This window comes from Triticum urartu, chromosome 7A (assembly GCF_056163025.1).
Source record: "Triticum urartu cultivar PI428250 chromosome 7A, HENAU_Tu73, whole genome shotgun sequence".
NCBI lineage: Eukaryota > Viridiplantae > Streptophyta > Magnoliopsida > Poales > Poaceae > Triticum > Triticum urartu.
The window spans coordinates 468,973,364-468,992,373 of NC_141879.1; the positions used below are offsets into that span (position 1 = coordinate 468,973,364).

Below are 19,010 nucleotides of genomic sequence, written 5' to 3' on the forward strand. Positions count from 1 at the left end.
GGAAGGCAGCTTGGAAGTCTGGCCAGGTGATGATTGTTCCAGCTGGCAGAGTACGCCTGTGGCTATCCCACCATTGAGCTGCGGGTCCTTTCAGGAAGAAGGAAGCAAAGGTGACATAGCTGGCAGGGGCTACATCAGCAGACTCCATCTCATAGGTGATGTCACGGAGCCAGTCATCAGCATCCAGAGGCTGAGTTGAGCTGCGGTACACAGTTGGGTTCAGGCGCATGAAATCCTGCAGAGTTACTTGGGTTGGCTGCTGGTTCATATTGGGGCGAGGAAACTGAGCCATAATATTCTCCATGAACTGACGGTTCAGCTCAAACTGTTGCATCATCCCAGCCATGTACTCAGGCGGTGGTGGGGCGTTGCCACCACGACCACGACCACGACCACCTGGTCTAACCATCCTGCTAATATATAACAGGGGTAGTTCAGTATTGAGAAATGTGCAAAGACGAGAATCATTCATGATGAAACATGCACAACGAAAGCAGCACGATAGATACTACATAGTAGTCGGCATATCTTACAAAAGAGATCATGCATGGAGTTCGTTACACAGAGTCTGGTACATAGACTAAGACATCACAGGCGGCACGCAGGCTCGCGGCGAATGCATCTAACACTAACAAGCAAGTCTACATCAGTCCCACGCGGTACTGCGGAGGTAGCTGTAGCCTGAAAGCTGGTAGTGTGGCATCGGGTACACCACGTCGGCAACCTGGGGTCCGCGGGTACTCTGGTGCAGAACCTGACGCTCAAGTGGCAGAAGAGGACCAAGTGCGGGAGAGTAGCCTCCCACCTCTGGCCAACCGACACCCTGTGGCATCATGGTCCTGGCTGGGTAGATAGCAGAACGCGACAGACGAAGGGGTGCAACATCGTCAGAGCACGGTAGAGGTGCTGACGAGTGGTGTACAACTCGTGGCGAAGAGCTCGGTTAGCTCGATCCAGCCCATCAGCATGCAGAACCAGGTTCTGATGGTAGAAGGGCTCTCGGGTGACAGTGGAGTAGGCAGCAGTGTAGTAACCCTCCGCACCAACATCGGATGCGATAGCAATGTGCCTGAAGGGGGAGGTATCCAACTCCTGATACTCTCCACGGAGACGTGTCAGAGCAGCATAAGCAGCATCGTGGACCGCCATATCGATAGTCACTCCAACACCATGAGCAGTGTGCAGCACGGTAGTGGAGTCATACTCCCAAGAGTAGAGGTGGATGATGGCACGGTACTGCTCCTGGTTGAAGTCCTGATACTCCTCATAGACGGTGTACTCAGGGTGCCAGCGATAACCCAGATAGGTCATCATCTCAACCAACACAGCAGGTGATCCTGAGGCACCAATGGCCGTCGTGTGGCGCACGACCTGCCTCGTGGGTTCCATCTGAAAACAAAGATGTTTTCACAGGAGTCAAATGACAATGTGGATAATGTTCAAGTACTACTCTAAAGAATAACTAGGGCTTATCCAACTTTGGGGTGAATGTCGTAACGGGATCCTAGTGTCAGAGTTGGTAAATTCGTTTAACCCAAGTAGAAGAGAGTTCAGAGTCCCAGAGTAAAGGTCGAGGAGTAAAAGATCCTAGTATCACCCGATGTGGAAGCTACGGAGCCACCGGAGGGTGTGGGTCTCCCGTTGTCGGGGAAAATATATGGGGGCTGTTATTTTCCCATGACTCGTGCACGGAAAAGCCAAGAACAAAACAGAGATTGGAAGACCAAGAGGTTTGAAGAACTAACGTGCAGCTCGGCAGAACCAAGACTGAGCCTAAGGAGTAGGATATCAGCAAGAGAAGGGCCTCCCTTGCCGGGCAAGCGAGCCCGACAAGGGGCATGGCCACCACTAGAAGCAAAGCAACTGAGGCTCCCCGGCAGAGCCTGGCGGGGCTCACGGGAGCAGAACCGCCCCACCTTTCACTCAAGCACGACCCATGTCGTCAATCAGTACGGTGTCAATCCGCAAGATGATTAAGTGGCAACCATTCGCCACATGTCAGCCATTTCCTATAGAGAAGCCTATAAATGACACGTGTCCTGCGACGTGTCAAGAGAGCAGGAGCGGGGCTGGCAAGATAGCCCTGCAGGCCTTGCCGGGCGCCCATTGATGTGACACTAAGCGGTGCATTTAATGCACCCTGTCAGTCTGCAGAGTTAGGTATGATAGCACTGTTTACTATCACATCAGTGGATAATGACCACTTTGCCATTGTGGTGACCCCTTAATCCATAAAAGGAGGCCCATGGCACTCGTAGGAGGGGTTAGAAGGTTGGAAAGTTAACAACCCCAAGCCACCACATACACGTAGTAGTTGCAGGCAAAACTTACTACACACTGATACGTCTCCAACGTATCTATAATTTTTGATTGCTCCATGCTATTATATTATCTGTTTTGGATGTTTAATGGGCTTTAATATGCTACTAGAACAAATGCCCGTGCGTTGCAACGGAAAAAATAAAACACTACGACATCACGGGCATATTCACAACGGCATAGACATGGGTATATCATCCATGACATAATCATCACATAAGCAGACATCATTGCTATCTTTTTCAAAAATAATAGCGCACACCCTTACCCTAATAAGCATGGCTCAATGACCTCTCCACCGCTCCACGTCCTCAATTTCAACACGCTTATCCCCAAACGATGGCTTATGGATGTTAAATAACAACTATAATAAAATTATTTATAGACCTGTATTTACAACCCATCTCACATCAAAATGATATAGGAAGATGTAAAAAACATCCTTTGGAAAATATTGTCTAGATTATTATGCTGTTTAGAATTATTATTAAAGAGTTTATAAAATAAGTAAAATTGAATTAGCAAGTTGTATTTAAATTGTACATTGTAATTTCATGTCCAACTGTCCAACTTAGACGGCTCCATTATATATATATATATATATATATATATATATATATATATATATATATATATATATATATATATATTATCCAAACAAATCATACACTGTAATTTGAACTACAGATTAGACTGATGCATCAAATATGATGTACATCTAAAGTATGAATTGTTCTCCTTTTAAGATATCCATGAACATTCAGTAGACATTTTAGTTCCATTGCCCACGACCAATTGCCAATCATGAACCCTAAGAAACGGGATCAAGGAGTCAATATTGAACGTCAAAATCGAAAGAAGAAATATTACGGTACATACATGTAGCTCTAGGGACCTCGGTACCTCTCCCTAGTGCACTGCGGCGTCACATGAAGCCACCCAGCAGCCAACAAACCAGATTGATCTGTCAAAAGTAGATTCCAAATCAGCATCCCCTGTAAATCAAACAGGGGTTTCTTCCATAGAGTGTATATGTCACAGCACCGCAACAGTACACACTCCCCAATGTTAGTAGCAGAATCCCGTGCATCCATATTTTGCAGAGGCGGCGAGGTGCTCATCCACGACTAGCTGTCGATGGCATCCAGTGCATGGCTGTGTCCATGGCAAGTTGTTCCGACGACCACGCGATAGCAACATCCTTTTCTCCTTCCCTGACTTCTCTTGGGCACCATCATCAGTGGACGGTGAGAAGGACCAACACATTCACGGCCTAGCTGCAGAACTTGAGGTCATGGCCAAAAGAGCTTGCAGGGAACCAGGAGAGCACGCATATTATAGACCTGGGAACACAAAAATCCATAACTTAGTTCTTATAGCATGTAAAATATCTTTGCTTGGTTGTAGCTTTGACCAAATCACCAGAAGAATGGGCACCAGATTGCCGCATGAATGCAGATTAGCATTTATTTTAAGTGCCATTATGATGGCCTTTGAAGGTATGCTTTGTTTGGATTTCAGTTTGAGAATTCTACAAAATAACTACAAAAAAACTATCTTAAATACCATTGTTATCCCTTAAAAAAAATCTCAGTGTAATGAAAATCTACTCCCTCCGTTCCTAAATATTTGTCTTTCTAGAGATTTTAACAAGTGACTATATACGGAGCAAAATGAGTGAATCTTCACTCTAAAATATGACTATATACATCCGTATGTGGTAGTCCATTTGAAATATCTAAAAAGATAAATATTTAGGAACAAAGGGAGTATATAAGAAAAGCTATGCATCTAGGAACATGCACATCCCTTCTGAATAATCATTAGATCACTACACTCTTAACATAAGGATGTAAGTGCACAGAGAGGACATGATCAGCAATGGAAAAGGCAAATTTGTAGATAGTAAATAACCTTCTATAGTTAGATTATATACACTAAGAGAATATGTGTGACGCCCCCGATTTAATCATACACTAATCATACACGCAAACATGTACGATCAAGATCAGGGACTCACGGGAAGATATCACAACACAACTCTACAAATAAAATAAGTCATACAAGCATCATATTACAAGCCAGGGGCCTCGAGGGCTCGAATACAAGAGCTCGATCATAGACGAGTCAGCGGAAGCAACAATATCTGAGTACAGACATAAGTTAAACAAGTTTGCCTTAAGAAGGCTAGCACAAACTGGGATACAGATCGAAAGAGGCGCAGGCCTCCTGCCTGGGATCCTCCTAACTACTCCTGGTCGTCATCAGCGGGCAGCACATAGTAGTAGGCACCTCCGGTGTAGTAGGAGTCGTCGTCGACGGTGGCGTCTGGCTCCTGGGCTCCAACATCTGGTTGCGACAACCAGGTAGAAGGGATAGAGGGAAAAGAAGGAGAAAGCAACCGTGAGTACTCATCCAAAGTACTCGCAAGCAAGGAGCTACACTACATATGCATGGGTATATGTGTAAAGGCCATATCGGTGGACTGAACTGCAGAATGCCAGAATAAGAGGGGGATAGCTAATCCTGTCGGAGACTACGCTTCTGGCAGCTTCCGTCTTACAGCATGTAGAAGAGAGTAGACTGAAGTCCTCCAAGTAGCATCGTATAGCATAATCCTAACCGATGATCCTCCCCTCGTCGCCCTGTGAGAGAGCGATCACCGGTTGTATCTGGCACTTGGAAGGGTGTGTTTTATTAAGTATCTGGTTCTAGTTGTCAAAAGGTCAAGGTACAACTCCAAATCGTCCTGTTACCGAAGATCACGGCTATTCGAATAGATTAACTTCCCTGCAGGGGTGCACCACATACCCCAACACGCTCGATCCCATTTGGCCGGACACACTTTCCTGGGTCATGCCCGGCCTCGGAAGATCAACACGTCGCAGCCCCACCTAGACCAACAGAGAGGTCAGCACGCCGGTCTAAACTTAAGCGCACAGGGGTCTGGGCCCATCGCCCTTAGCACACCTGCACGTTGCGTACGCGGCCGGAAGCAGAACTAGCCCCCTTAATACAAGAGCAGGCTTACGTTCCAATCCGGCGCGCGCCACTCAGTCGCTGACGTCACGAAGGCTTCAGCTGATACCACGACGCCGGGATACCCATAACTACTCCCGCGTAGATGGTTAGTGCGTATAGACCAAATGGCCAGACTCAGATCAAATACCCAAATCTCGTTAAGCGTGTTAAGTATCCGCGAACGCCGACCAGGGCCAGGCCCACCTCTCTCCTAGGTGGTCGGAACCTGCCCTGCCGCTCCGCCTCAAAACACCACTCGCGGGTGCCCCTCAAGCCGACCCATCTTTAGTCACCACATGTATCATGTATAAAGTATATAGTATATACCCGTGATCAACTCCCGAGTGATCACGGCCTGATAGTATAGCATGGCAGACGGACAAGGATGTAGGGCCACTGATGATAAACTAGCATCCTATACTAAGCATTAGGATTGCAGGTAAAGGTAACAACAGTAGTAGCAAGGGCAGGCTATGCATCAGTATAGGATTAACGGGAAGCAGTAACATGCTACACTACTCTAATGCAAGCAGTATAGAGAAGAGTAGGCGATATCTGGTGATCAAAGGGGGGGCTTGCCTGGTTGCTCTGGCAAGAGAGAGGGATCGTCAACTCCGTAGTCGTACTGGGTAGCAGCGGCGTCGGTCCCGGTGTCTAGCGAGAGAAGAGGGGGGAGAAACAATAAATATTTAAGCAAACAGATGCATAGTGATGCATGATATGACAAGTAACGGCGTCAGAGGTGCCCTAACGCGGTAGTAGGTGATACTGGTTAAGGGGGATGACATCCGGGAAAGTATCCCCGGTGTTTCGCGTTTTCGGACCGGTGAACCGGAGGGGGAAAGTTGTGTGTTCGCTATGATAGGAATGTGTGGTGGATAAACGGGCTGCGTATCCGGAATCGTCTCGTCGTTCTGAGCAACTTTCATGTACAAAGTTTCTCCATCCGAGTTACGGTTTATTTTATATAAATTTTAAAAGATTTAAATCATTTTTAGGATTTATTTATTTAATTTAATCAACATTATCCAGAATAGTGTCTGCTGACGTCATCATGACGTCAGCATGACGTCAGCAGTTGACCAAGTCAACCTGACAGGTGGGTCCCGTTCGTCATACTCTGTTTTAATTAACTAACAGTTAATTAGGTTAATTAGTGATTAGGTTAATCTAATTATAATTAATTAACTTAATTAATTCCTTAATTAATTAATTAATTAATTAATCATTTTTATTATTATTATATTTTTAGTTCTTTTTTTTAATAAAGTTCTGGGGCGTGGGCCCCTGTGTCATTGGGCCAAAGGGGCCACAGCGGTTCGGGCTAACGGGTGCTGGGGTGGAGATGGGCGTCGGGCGCCAGCCCGAGCGGGCGCACGCCCAAGGGCGCACGAGGCGACGACAGGTACGACAGCCCGGGGCGGGGCCGACGAGGTCGGGGGAGGACCGGCCCGTACCGGCGAGCGGCGGTGTCAAGCAGGCAAGGGCGGCGGCGGGGCCAGGCAGACGTGGGCGTTGCCGGAGCGGGATGAGCAGGGAGCGAACGGGGAGGCGCGGGGTGTGCGGCGGTGCAGGGAAGGCCAGCCGGTGGCTTGGCCGCGGGGGTCAGGCGGGGCTCGGTCGATGCGGGCGCGCGGCCAGGGCGCCAGTGCGGGCGATGGCCACGGCGGGGAGCGCGAGCGGCACCTCCTGTAGCACGAAGCTGCGGGGCGGGGGGCGAATCGTGGGCATGGGACGGAGGCGAGGCCGCCGTGGGCGCGAGCCAGCAGGGCTCACTGACGGCACGTGTAGAGGTCAGAGAGGAGGACCGGGGTCCTCACCGGCGTTGAAGGGGAGTGGGGGCGTCGAGGCGTGAGGGAGTTCGTCGCGGAGGCAGTCCGGCGAGGAAGGGCTTGACGAATCCGGCGAGGGCGGCGCCGTGCGCGGTCGTCGGGGCTGAGGACGGGGACGACGAGGTCCAGCGGCTGCGGTGAGAGGCGGCCCCGGCGTGGGCCACGGGCAACGACGGCGGTGGGGGGGAGGGTTGTGTCGTCGGTGTCGAACGCAGGGCGCGACGGGCCCCGATCCAGATCGGATCGGGGGAGGGGCGGGGAGTGGCGACGTGGGGGAGGAGTGGGGTGCGGTTAGGGTTTTCGGGGCAAGGGGTGGGGGTTAATGGGGAGGCCGGCTGGGCCGGCCTGGCGGCCCGTTCGGTCGGCTAAGGCCAGCTGGGCCACTTGGCCCAGCGGGGGGGGGGGGGGGGGGAGGGGGGGGCTTTCTCCTTTTCTTTGTTAGTTTAGTTTTTTTTTCTTTTATTTATTTTCCTTTTCTGTCTTTATTTATTTTAAAATACTTAGGCAGTCTATAAAATTGTGTTTATTACACCATATTGACCTATGTAAAATATGGCATCTCCCGAACACTTTTGCTTTAAATTTTGAAAAACTTTTATTGTTTGCTTTGATTTTGAAATTTGAATTCGAATGGGATTGAATCATCGCGAGGTTTACAACAATAAGAGTGGTGACGAGGCATCATTAGCAGAGGTTACTGTAGCTTGATTATCCGGACGTTACAATATGGAACAAAATGATTCACAAAATGTACAAAAACTTAACTCTACAGCCTCCAGTGCATGCTATAAAAAACTTAAAATCCCTATGTTCTCTTTGTGAAAATGCCCGTGCGTTGTAGTAGTCCATCTAGGAAAAGAATATGTCCTGCACTCTGTCAGCTTCCTGCAGAAGTACGAGCAAGAGATGGGCGATGCGATGGAAAAGAAGAGTTCAGAGAAGGGAAAGGAACAACTGTCCCCGTCGTTTACCACATAAATACCTCTTTCACTGCCACCCATACAGTGGACTCCACCCTAATAGGGCTCAGCCTAGTTGAACACTGACGCAAGTTTTTAGCAGATCAGTGGCCGGGATGGGTGGGGGCTGTAGCCAGGGATTACAGAGGCTAAGTGTATCTGTCGACATACTGTCAGTTACCAGTTTTCGATAGTGTGGAGGAAGATGAAGCCCAGGAAGCCCTGGTTTGGCTACATGCTCTGGCAAAAGTTTTCAGAGGACCCGTGGAGCTTGGGATGGATTGCAAAACAGTGACTGAATATCTAAACTCGGATGTGGCCACTCTTGCTCCCTGCTATGGAGTGATCCAAGATATAAAGGCGGCCCTGTCTTGCTTTCCTTCGTTCAAAGTTGTATTTACATGAAGGAGTCGTGTTAGCTTTAACACCAAACTTGGGAAAGATCTGAAGGATTATGTCATTCAAATAGCAGGTGAGGGAAACACATGAATAAGGCCCATAAGTGGGAACAGGTCCAGAACGAGGCCCATAAGAAACTATTTCAGCCAAGCAACCAACAAGACTATGACAGTATTAGAAGAGTCTAAGCAATCACACATGTAACTCCAAGAATCAGAAAGAATAGTTCATTCAGATTCCCTGCCCAATATCATTTAATAACTAACAAGAAAAAAATAAGCTCCTACATTCAGCAATATGAAGCTAGCATAGTTAGCACCCCAAATTGAAGAATCATTCCGCATCCTGGAAAGGATAATATCAGCAAGTGTTGTGCAGGTCAAATTACCAACCAGCAAAACCATGATATGCATCATGTGACAGTAGCATCGTTTAAGGGAAAATGCTCTACCAGGAGATTGTGAGCATACGTGCTAATGACCACATCGCTTCAACAGATATCCATTGGAACCTCTGGTGCATCGTACACTGTTGTATTATCGAGTTCCGACATGTGGTCAGGCGTAAGCTTGCGGAGTTTTGAAGTGTTGTTGTAGATTCCTCACAAAGGTCAAACCCAGTTAGCAGTTACTTCTATGCAACCCAGTTTGATGTCACCAAAAGGATCAAAGTAATTCAAGACATGTGAACTAAACCAAGAGGCGGCAAGGAATAACATGTATGTGTGTACCTGCGGATGATCGTCAAGATTAGGTCGGATGAAGAGTGTCCTCACACAATACATGTTTGATGAGACACCGGCATCCTCATACATCTCTCTTGTTTAAGTTTTCTCTCCTTGTTTGTTGGTTTCTTTGCTAAAACAATATGACAACAAGTCATCAGGTAGAAATAAAATCACCATTGGTATTAATAAAGAGATTCCGAGAAAGTAAAAATACGTCAAATAGGAGAAGCTTACATGCCATCTTGAAATTCCTAGAAACCGAGTGACATCCGATGCATGACCAACATACACTAGAAACAATACAAACCTGCATGTTCTATACACTCTCCTGAGTTGAATCCTGAATTAAGTATGACAATGGGACAACTCAAGATATATCAACCTTCAAGTCCATTACCCTGATCTGATGGCAGCGACGGTCGTAGGCGGTGGGATTCAACCTAGCATATGATATGTGCAGCGTTCGAGCAGGCAGAGGATGCGCGGCTCCTCGAGGAGGACCCGTTCCGGCCATGGGGATGTGGATCCAGGCGGTGGAGATCCTCTAGTGGCGGAGCTTGGCAGGGGTGGGGGTGGCGGCGCTGGGAGGTGCAGCCGACGGGGAAGCCGGGAAGGCGATGGGCAGCCGGATCTGTAGGTACTGGCGATGAAAGGCGACCGGGGTCAGACGCTTGGGGATCCCAATGGGAGGCGGGTAGGCGGTGTCGGCGCTCGGCGGAGAGGGTGGCCCGTGGCGCTCGGTGAGGCGGGGCAGGCAGGAGGCGGCGGTGCTGCAGGATTGGAGGACATGTCGTGCTGCTGGCTGGGCTATTTTTATTTTCTTTTCTCTCGCCCGTATACCGGTTCGGGAGGATCCCCGGTTGAAAATAAACAAGGGATCTTTTTTTGAACTTCCACAAGGACGTGCGGACCAAAATTAGTACCACCTCGTTTATATTACGATTTTGTCTATATAAATCATAAAAGCGTATTATGACATGAGAAGAAAGCGTATTGTGACGGTGAACCTGACAAAGTTAATCCATGCTTTATTATTACTAGTATAAATGCATGTGCGTTGCAATGGGCATAAAAACTCGCAAAACATGATTCATGTGCTATTACGCTCCATTTTTTACATTCAGTTCTGATAAACGTCGATAATAAGATTACCTTGATTATAACTTTTTGAAGTCTGAATTTTGAATGTTAAGAAGCCACCTTAGCTTTCTTCATATGATAGAAGAGTAGTGGCTCATGGAATAGTATGTGCATACACTTCTTATTTTTTGCTTTTTAGTAAAACGTGAATTTTTATTTATTTTAAGAAAGTGAATGCTTTACTAAAATTGGATTACGCTGGACATAAGCATCAGAATATATGCGTCGTATGCATGCTAGAGTATCATGTTTTTCCTTGAAGCAATTTAGATAGCAGTAAAATGATGTTAAAGTAAGAGCATTGCTATATACACCATGTTATTCATCCGACTTCACTCTGTTGATGTCTAGTGACAAAGCATACCACACGAGCAGATTAACCACGGGCAGACAATAAAAATGTCGTATATCCAAGTCCAACACTTTCAAAGTAATTTTATCTCGATGCAATTGTTTCATGTTATTTGATAGCATTAATATTTGGGTGAAAAGGATGTATAAGATGGTTGCCACGTTCATCCGAACCACCTTCAACATGATCATTTTCAGGGACATCAAGCATGGCATCTTCTTCCTAATCCGGAACAACAACTTTATTAAGAATAATTAACTCCATAGCCATGACATGTAAATGTCTATGTTTTGACACCGATGGTTTATTATGCACTCGTATAAACCGGAATCAACAACGCAGAGAGACAATTTTTGTATTTACTTCTTTGGGCGCTCAGGCATATATATTTTTGCCGTGTGTGTCCTGACCTATGTAGTTAATATGAGTACGTCAAAAAACACAAATAGATGCATATCCAACTTCAAAAAGGAAAACAAAATGTAGATTCGGAGAGAAAAAAATGCATGCATGGCGAGAGTCAAGCGATTTTATTGGTAAATGGAGCGTGTCCCTCCTAAATCTACTTAGTTTTATTATTATTACCAAACCTGGTCGATTTAATGGAGTGCTCCCGTGTCCAGAGCCCACTCGGGTCGGGTGTCCACCGCCCATCTCGCGCGGGTGACGCGTTTCGTCTGACCCCAGACTCCCACCGCTTCCCTCTCAACGACTGTTGCTGCATCGCCGCTTCCGATCTGGATCGAGGCCACCACCGAGCGCCTCCTCCTCCTCCAACACGCTCAACGCCCGATCCACCTCCCACGCCCTCGTGCACGCCGCCCACCCACCGAAGCTGGCGCCTCGCCACAGCAGCACCTCCTGCTCCCTCTCTTCCTTCCCCTACACCTTTCAGTTCTTTCCTTTTTCCTTGGCCATGAGAGCAGAAGAGCATGTCCTCCTACCTTGTGACTTTTCTTCACCGAAGATATTTAGGTTGTTTCACCTTCCTGCTGATTGTCAGCAGTAAATCGTTGTCTCGGAACACACCGCCGGTTGTGCTAATCCGATTTCTTCGTGGAAGCATCCGATGGTGCGTGCGGATTTGTAAACCTCTATTCATTTGCTTCTGCTTCCCACCTGTTGACTTCTGATGCATCGAGGCCGCTGGCGTATAAAAGTCGATGGGATTGGGTTCAAAGGAGCGAGGTGGGATATTATTACTTTGTAAACGCAGCGCAACGCTTAGTTGGTTGTGACTTGTGACACAAAGTATTCAACTCCCCTCACCAAGAAGATTTTTTTGCCTCTCGGGCCGCCAGAAATCTTAACCAGGATATAGGTGGGCCTGTGCCAACTCATGGGCTGGATCGTTCAAACGGTGGACGGACGAAAATCCAATTGCACATGACGTGGGTCCTCGAATTAGTACCACCTCACGTATATGTTTTAAATTTAAAATGAAAGCGTAAACTTACCGGAAGAAGCGTATTGTGACGGTGAACCCACGGAATCAATCCGTGCTTTATTATTAGGGAAAGAATGTTTTAAATTTAAAGTGAAAGCGTAAACTTACCGGAAGAAGCGTATTGTGACGGTAAACCCACGGAGTCAATCCGTGCTTTATTATTAGGGAAAGACTAGCAAAAAGGCCCGTGCGTTGCAACGGAAGAATTAACTACCACACACCATAGCCTAATAAGCATGGCTTAATGGCTCATGGATAAACCCCTCCCCGTGTTATTCCATATTCTCTATCTCCACACAACATCCAATTCATGTGCTTATCCTCCTTTTCGCCCTCGTCGATGGTGGCCATCTATTTGATCACAACGCATGGTCAATCTCAAGGTGATAGGCTCGGCTTCTTTTGGTATACACATTTGAGTAATCCATTCGTGTTACCCAAACAGATTTGTTGCGATTTAGATCCAACGAATCACAAAAGGAATTGTTAATGTTTTAATTGAACCAGTGCTTTATTAGAAATTCTATTGTTTATTTTCTAGGACATTGGTTTTGCAATTCAATACACTCCATCCATTTGATCACAACATGTGGCCTGTTAGCAAACAATATTATATCGATTATTCTACTAAATATATGTTTTAGTCTAAATGGTGGACAAAGGAACAAACATATATATCGGAGCCTATAGTTGTATTTGTGGTAGGCACCCTGAAAGAAGAAAACGAATCAGTCGCATCTGTCTATTTTTCCTTGTAAACCATCTGCAGCACAAACACACACAAATATTTAGCTAAGCAAAACATGGTGTAAGAAGCCCAACTAATAGGTTAGCCAACGCATAAAGCGGTGTGCATTGCAGACAACAACAATCTTGGTCGTCAACACCTGTCCTAGCCATGCCATATACCAACCCTTGTGTAGCTTCCCTCATCTTCGCCTTGCTTGCAATGAAGTGGCCGTTGTTCATCATGTCGATATTGTGATTGACCCACTCGGATCTGTCCAGTGGGAGCTCTAGCTACTTAGATGTTTTAGTTCGCTAAGTTTGAAAAGTCAACAACGTCGAGGTGGAGCCACCTATCTGCCAATTCCTCCTCGAATCACTTTGCTTAGTTACAAGGCCGCGTCACACTCATTAATAGAAAAACGACCAGCGGTTCAGTAAACAAAAGTTGACTAACAGAACATGTATATACCTACACTACATGTAAATAGGGTCTTATATATGAACCGAGGTTGATGGATAGACAAAAAGTATCGCGAACATTGCCGAGTAAGTAGCACTGGATCAGATCGCTGGAGAGTAATATTACTATAGACTGTATGAAGACTACATGTATTTTCAGCTGGGCAACTAACAACGTCACGCTATTTTCCGAATAGAAGTCATCAAGATACCCATGTTAAACCACATGGATATTGCTCAATCAAAGCCACACGAACAGCTTGAGCCTTTGGGCATCAAAATCTTTACATTTTCCTTGAAAGAGTAATAGACTAAATATCCTACCTTGAGAGGAAGATAGCTTGAAAATGTGCAGACCACCTCAAGGGTAGCTGGTTGGTCACGTTATTCAACATGTACTACTCAAAATTGCATTTGGTTGCTGCCATTTTTGTTTGAAATAACATAAGCACTACACTGTTTTTTTCCTGGCTAATTAAAACAGCTACAGAAAGAAATATGTTGTGCAAACTCTATGAGCCAATTGTGCATTTAGACGGAAGTTTCATTAGGGAGTTGAGATTCCAATGGATGTACTACCAAGTGCCAAATTCTTGAAGCACTGTGATTTTTCTAGCAAACTGAACTAACCATAACTTGATAGCATGGCAATTTGATCAGCTTCTACACAATGCCATAGCAAGATCAAGCATGCTGATTTTCCTAACACCGTTTCAGAGCTGCCAATTGCATAGTTGCGAGAAATTCGAGTCGACTGGGTTGAGTATCGCGGTCCAAAGAAATTTTGGTCAACGACCCCGGTACAATACGTTGGATCATGGTATGTGATGGAAAGATCTGGACATTCCATTCAAAAAATACAATCTGTGCTGACATAGTTGCCAATATTGGAGCGAGAATCCAGCCAGAAAATTTTATGTCTGCTCTAAATTTTTACATTAAATTGTCATCCATCTCAGCAACTACTAACAAAAATGATTAAAAAAAATGGGGCCACAAGTGTACTGATGAGTACGCCTTGATTTTCCCATCTGCCTTTTTCTTTCACACCAAGCGATTCTGCTCCAGGAATTATCCCAAATCATCTCAAAATAGAAATCCCAAATCCATGGAGCGGACATAGTCCCCCGTGGATCCATCTTGAGGACTAATCATCCAGAGCTCTCCTCGCTCTAGCATCGGATTCTCAAGCGGCGCTCGCGTACGCCATATCGTCAGATGGAAGTGGGATGGGAGATGTCGCATAAGGCAGCGGAGAGCTCGACGGCCGACCGCCGATAGGCGAATGGCAGATGGCGGAAGGATGAACGGCGGCAGTCTTGTGGTGGAGCGTGATTTCCACGTGCTCGCTTAGTCAGCACCCATTGATCGGGGTCGCGACCAACCCATCGATCCTTCTCGATCCGGCCTCGTCCCCGATCCTCCATTTGGGTCGATCGACCCCAGATCAGGGGACGCATCACCGACCCACGAACCAGCCAACTATGGGCCACTACTTACATGTGAGAAAGCTTCAATCAAGAGAGTAGTAAATTGAGCGACACATTATAGCAAGAACCCGGCGTGGAATAGGAGAAGATCCCGGTGGCGTGCTGCACAACTTCCGTTCTCTCTCAGCCGTGTACTCTCTCCCATTTCCCTCCTCCTCAATTCTCTCCTCTGTAGCCCTCCCAGCACACACCGCGCGCACGGGCTCATCCACGACGGCAGACACATCCTCCACCGCATCTTGCCACCAGACGTATCTCCTCTGCCCAGCCTCTCTGTCGTCACTCGCGTCCTTGCCTTTCACTTCGCCCATCACGCGCCGCCAAGCCCCATAATGCAAGGGCGCAAGTGGCCAGCCCAGCTCTAGCAGGCCCGCCAGAAGACACACGGGCACTAGGAAATGACAGAGGCAGACTGCGCCAAAGTCGCCGGCGATCGATGCCTTTTTTCTTTTTGATATCGAGTCTAATCATTTCCGGGTGTGCTCGATATATGGATCTCTCCTAGCTCTCTTGCGTGTTCTATCAGGACACGGGAAGGTTCCCTTTTTTTGAGAACGACACGGGAAGGTTCCGTGATGTGGGGAAATCCACGATGAAAGGTTTGGGGGCCTCGGTATATCAGACCGCACATGTTTTTTTAAAGCGTGATTGACGTATTAGTACCACCTCGTTTATATTATGATTTTGTCCATACAAATTGTAAAAGCGTATTATGACATGAGAAGAAAGCGTATTGTGACGGCGAACCCACGGAGTCAATCCGTGCTTTATTATTAGGGATAGATTAGGGAGAGATTTTATATTATTTTTGGGACTAACCTATTAACCGGAGGCCCAGTGCCACTTGCTGCTTTTTTGCCTATTTCAGTGTTTCACAGAAAAGGAATATCAAACAGAACAAAACATTCACGAAGATCTTTCTTGGAACAAAGGTAATTGAGGAGACTTGTAGTGGAAGTCAGAGACGCAACGAGACGGCCATGAGGCAGGAGGGCGCGCCCCCACCCTCGTGGGCCCCTCGTAGCTCCACCGACCTACTTCTTTGTCCTATATATACTCTTATAACCTGAAAACATCCAGGGGAGCCACGAAACCACTTTTCATCCGCCGCAACCTTCTGTACCCTGAGATCCCATCTTGGGGCCTTTTCCAGCGATCTACCGGAGGGGGAATTGATCATGGAGGGCTTCTACATCAACACCATAGCCTCTCCGATGATGTGTGAGTACTTTACCACAGACCTTCGGGTCCATAGTTATTAGCTAGATGGATTCTTCTCTCTGTTTGGTTCTCAATACAAAGTTCTCCTCGATGTTCTTAGAGATCTATTTGATGTAATACTTTTTGCAGTGTGTTTACCAGGATCCGATGAATTGTGGGTTTATGATCAAGATTGTCTATTTAAAATATTTGATTCTTCTCTGAATTATTATATGCGTGATTTGATATCTTTGCGAGTCTCTTCGAATTATCAGTTTAGTTTGGCCTACTAGATTGATCTTTCTTGCAATGGGAGAAGTGCTTAGCTTTGTGTTCAATCTTGCGGTGCTCGATCCCAGTGACCGAAAGGGAACCGACAAGTGTTGTATTGTTGCCACCGAGGAGAAAACTGTGGGGTTTATATCATATTGCTTGAGTTTATCCCTCTACATCATGTCATCTTGCCTAATGCGTTATTCTGTTCTTATGAACTTAATACTCTAGATGCATGCTGGATAGCGGTCGATGTGTGGAGTAATAGTAGTAGATGTAGACTCGTTTCGGTCTACTTGACATGGACGTGATGCCTATGTTCATGATCATTCCTAGATATTCTCATAACTATGCACTTTTCTATCAATTGCTCGGCAGTAATTTGTTCACCCACCATAATTTATGCTATCATGCATGAGAGAAGCCACTAGTGAAACCTATGGCCCCCGGGTATAGTTTACATCATAAAAGTTTTCGATCTATAATTCTAGTTTACTATGTATTTTGCAATCTTTATTTTCCAATCTATACAACTAAAATACCAACAAAATTATCTTATTATCTTTATCAGATCTCACTTTTGCAAGTGGCCGTGAACGGATTGATAACCCCTTTATCGCATTGGTTGCAAGGTTCTTGATTGTTTGTGCAGGTACTAGGCGATTTGCGTGTAGTGTCCTACTGGATTGATACCTTGGTTCTCAAAAACTGAGGGAAATACTTACGCTACTTTGTTGCATCACCCTTTCCTCTTCAAGGAAAAACCAACGCATGCTCAAGAGGTAGCAAGTACCCATCACAAACTCTTATCCCTCGCATTACATTATTTGCCATTTGCCTCTCGTTTTCCTCTCCCCCACTTCACCGTTGCCGTTTTATTCTCCCTTTTTGTTCGTCTCTTTTCGCTTGCTTTTTTTTGTGCTTGTGTGTTGGATTGATTGTTGGTCGCGATGGCTCAATATAATACTAAATTATGTGACTTTTCTAATACCAACAACAATAATTTTATTACCACTCCGATTGCTCCTATTACTGATGCTAAATCTTGTGAAATTAATGTTGCTTTGTTGAATCTTGTCATGAAAGATCAATTTTTTGGCCTTCCTAGTGAACATGTCACTACCCATCTAAACAACTTTGTTGATTTGTGTGATATGCAAAAGAAGAAAGATGTGGACAATGATATTGTTAAATTGAAACTATTTCCGTTTTCTCTTAGAGATCATGCTAAAACTTGGTTCTCTTCTTTCCCTAAGAATAGTATTGATTCATGGAATAAGTGCAAAGATGCTTTTATCTCTAAGTATTTTCCTCCCGCTAAGATCATCTCTCATAGAAACGATATTATGAATTTTAAGCAACTTGATCATGAGCATGTTGCACAATCTTGGGAGAGGATTAAATTAATGATACATAATTGCCCTACACATGGTTTGAATCTATGGATGATAATGCAAATTTTATGCCGGATTGAATTTTGCTTCTAGAAAGCGTTTAGATTCGGCCACATGAGGTACTTTTATGGAAATCACTTTAGTAGAAGCTACCAAACTCCTAGATGATTTTATGGTTAATTATTCTCAATGGGATACCGAAAGATCCACTAGTAAAAAAGTTCATGCAATAGAAGAGATTAATATTTTCAGTGGAAAGATGGATGAACTTATGAAATTGTTTGCTAATAAGAGTGTTTCTTCTGATCCTAATGATATGCCTTTGTCCTCATTGATTGAGAATAATAATGAATCTATGGATGTGAATTTTATTGGTAGGAACAACTTTGGTAATAACGCGTATAGAGGAAACTTTAATTCTAGGCCGTTCCCTAGTAATTCCTCTAATAATTATGATAATTCCTACAACAACTCTTATGGAAATTTTAATTTGATGCCCGGTGATTTTGAGACTAGTGTTAAAGAATTTATGAATTAGCAAAAGAATTTCAATGCTTTTCTTGAAGAAAAATTGCCTAAGATTGATGAGTTGGCTAGGAACATGGACATAATTTCTCTTGATGTTGATTCTTTGAAACTTAGATCTATTCCACCTAAGCATGATATCAACGAGTCTCTCAAAGCCATGAGAATTCCCATTGATGAGTGCAAAGAAAGAACCGCTAGGATGCGTGCTAAAAAAGATTGCTTTGTGAAAGCGAGTTCTTCTAGTTTTCATGATAATAATGATGAAGATCTAAGAGTGATTAATGTCTCTCCTATTAAATATTTGTTTTCCAATATGAATCTTGATAAATATGGGACTGGAGATGAGTCAACTTTAGTTAAAAGGCATCCCAATGATTCAGAGTTTTTAGATCTTGATGCAAAAATTGGTAAAAGTGGGATTGAAGGGTCAAAACATTACATAGCAATGAACCCACTATTTTGGATTTCAAGGAATTTAATTATGATAATTGCTCTTTGATAGATTGTATATCCTTGTTGCAATCTGTGTTAAATTCTCCTCATGCTTATAATCAAAATAAAGCTTTTACTAAACATATCGTTGATGCTTTAATGCAATCCTATGAAGAAAAGCTTGAATTAAAAGTTACTATCCCTAGAACACTTTATGATGAGTGGGAACCTACTATTAAAACTAAGATTAAAGATCACGAATGCTATGCTTTATGTGCTTTGGGTGCTAGTGTTTCAACGATTCCAAAA

At 45.1% G+C, this 19,010-nt stretch overlaps 1 long non-coding RNA gene across 6 annotated transcripts; it reads right to left on the reverse strand.

Moving 5' to 3' along the window:
- Nucleotides 1-2,968: 2,968 nt before the first annotated feature.
- LOC125508819 (uncharacterized) lies at nt 2,969-10,148 on the reverse strand. 6 transcript variants are annotated; one of them, XR_015611452.1, is made up of 4 exons: nt 9,492-10,148; nt 8,155-9,387; nt 7,938-8,057; nt 2,969-3,662 (listed from the first exon to the last, which is right to left on the reverse strand). It is a non-coding gene; the product is annotated as an uncharacterized LOC125508819 (long non-coding RNA). The 6 variants fall into 6 exon arrangements; XR_015611448.1 differs by having other exon boundaries at nt 2,970-3,662; nt 7,938-9,387; nt 9,492-9,564; nt 9,655-10,148; XR_015611449.1 differs by having other exon boundaries at nt 2,970-3,662; nt 7,938-9,387; nt 9,492-9,573; nt 9,655-10,148.
- Between the last annotated feature and the right edge of the window lie 8,862 nt (nt 10,149-19,010).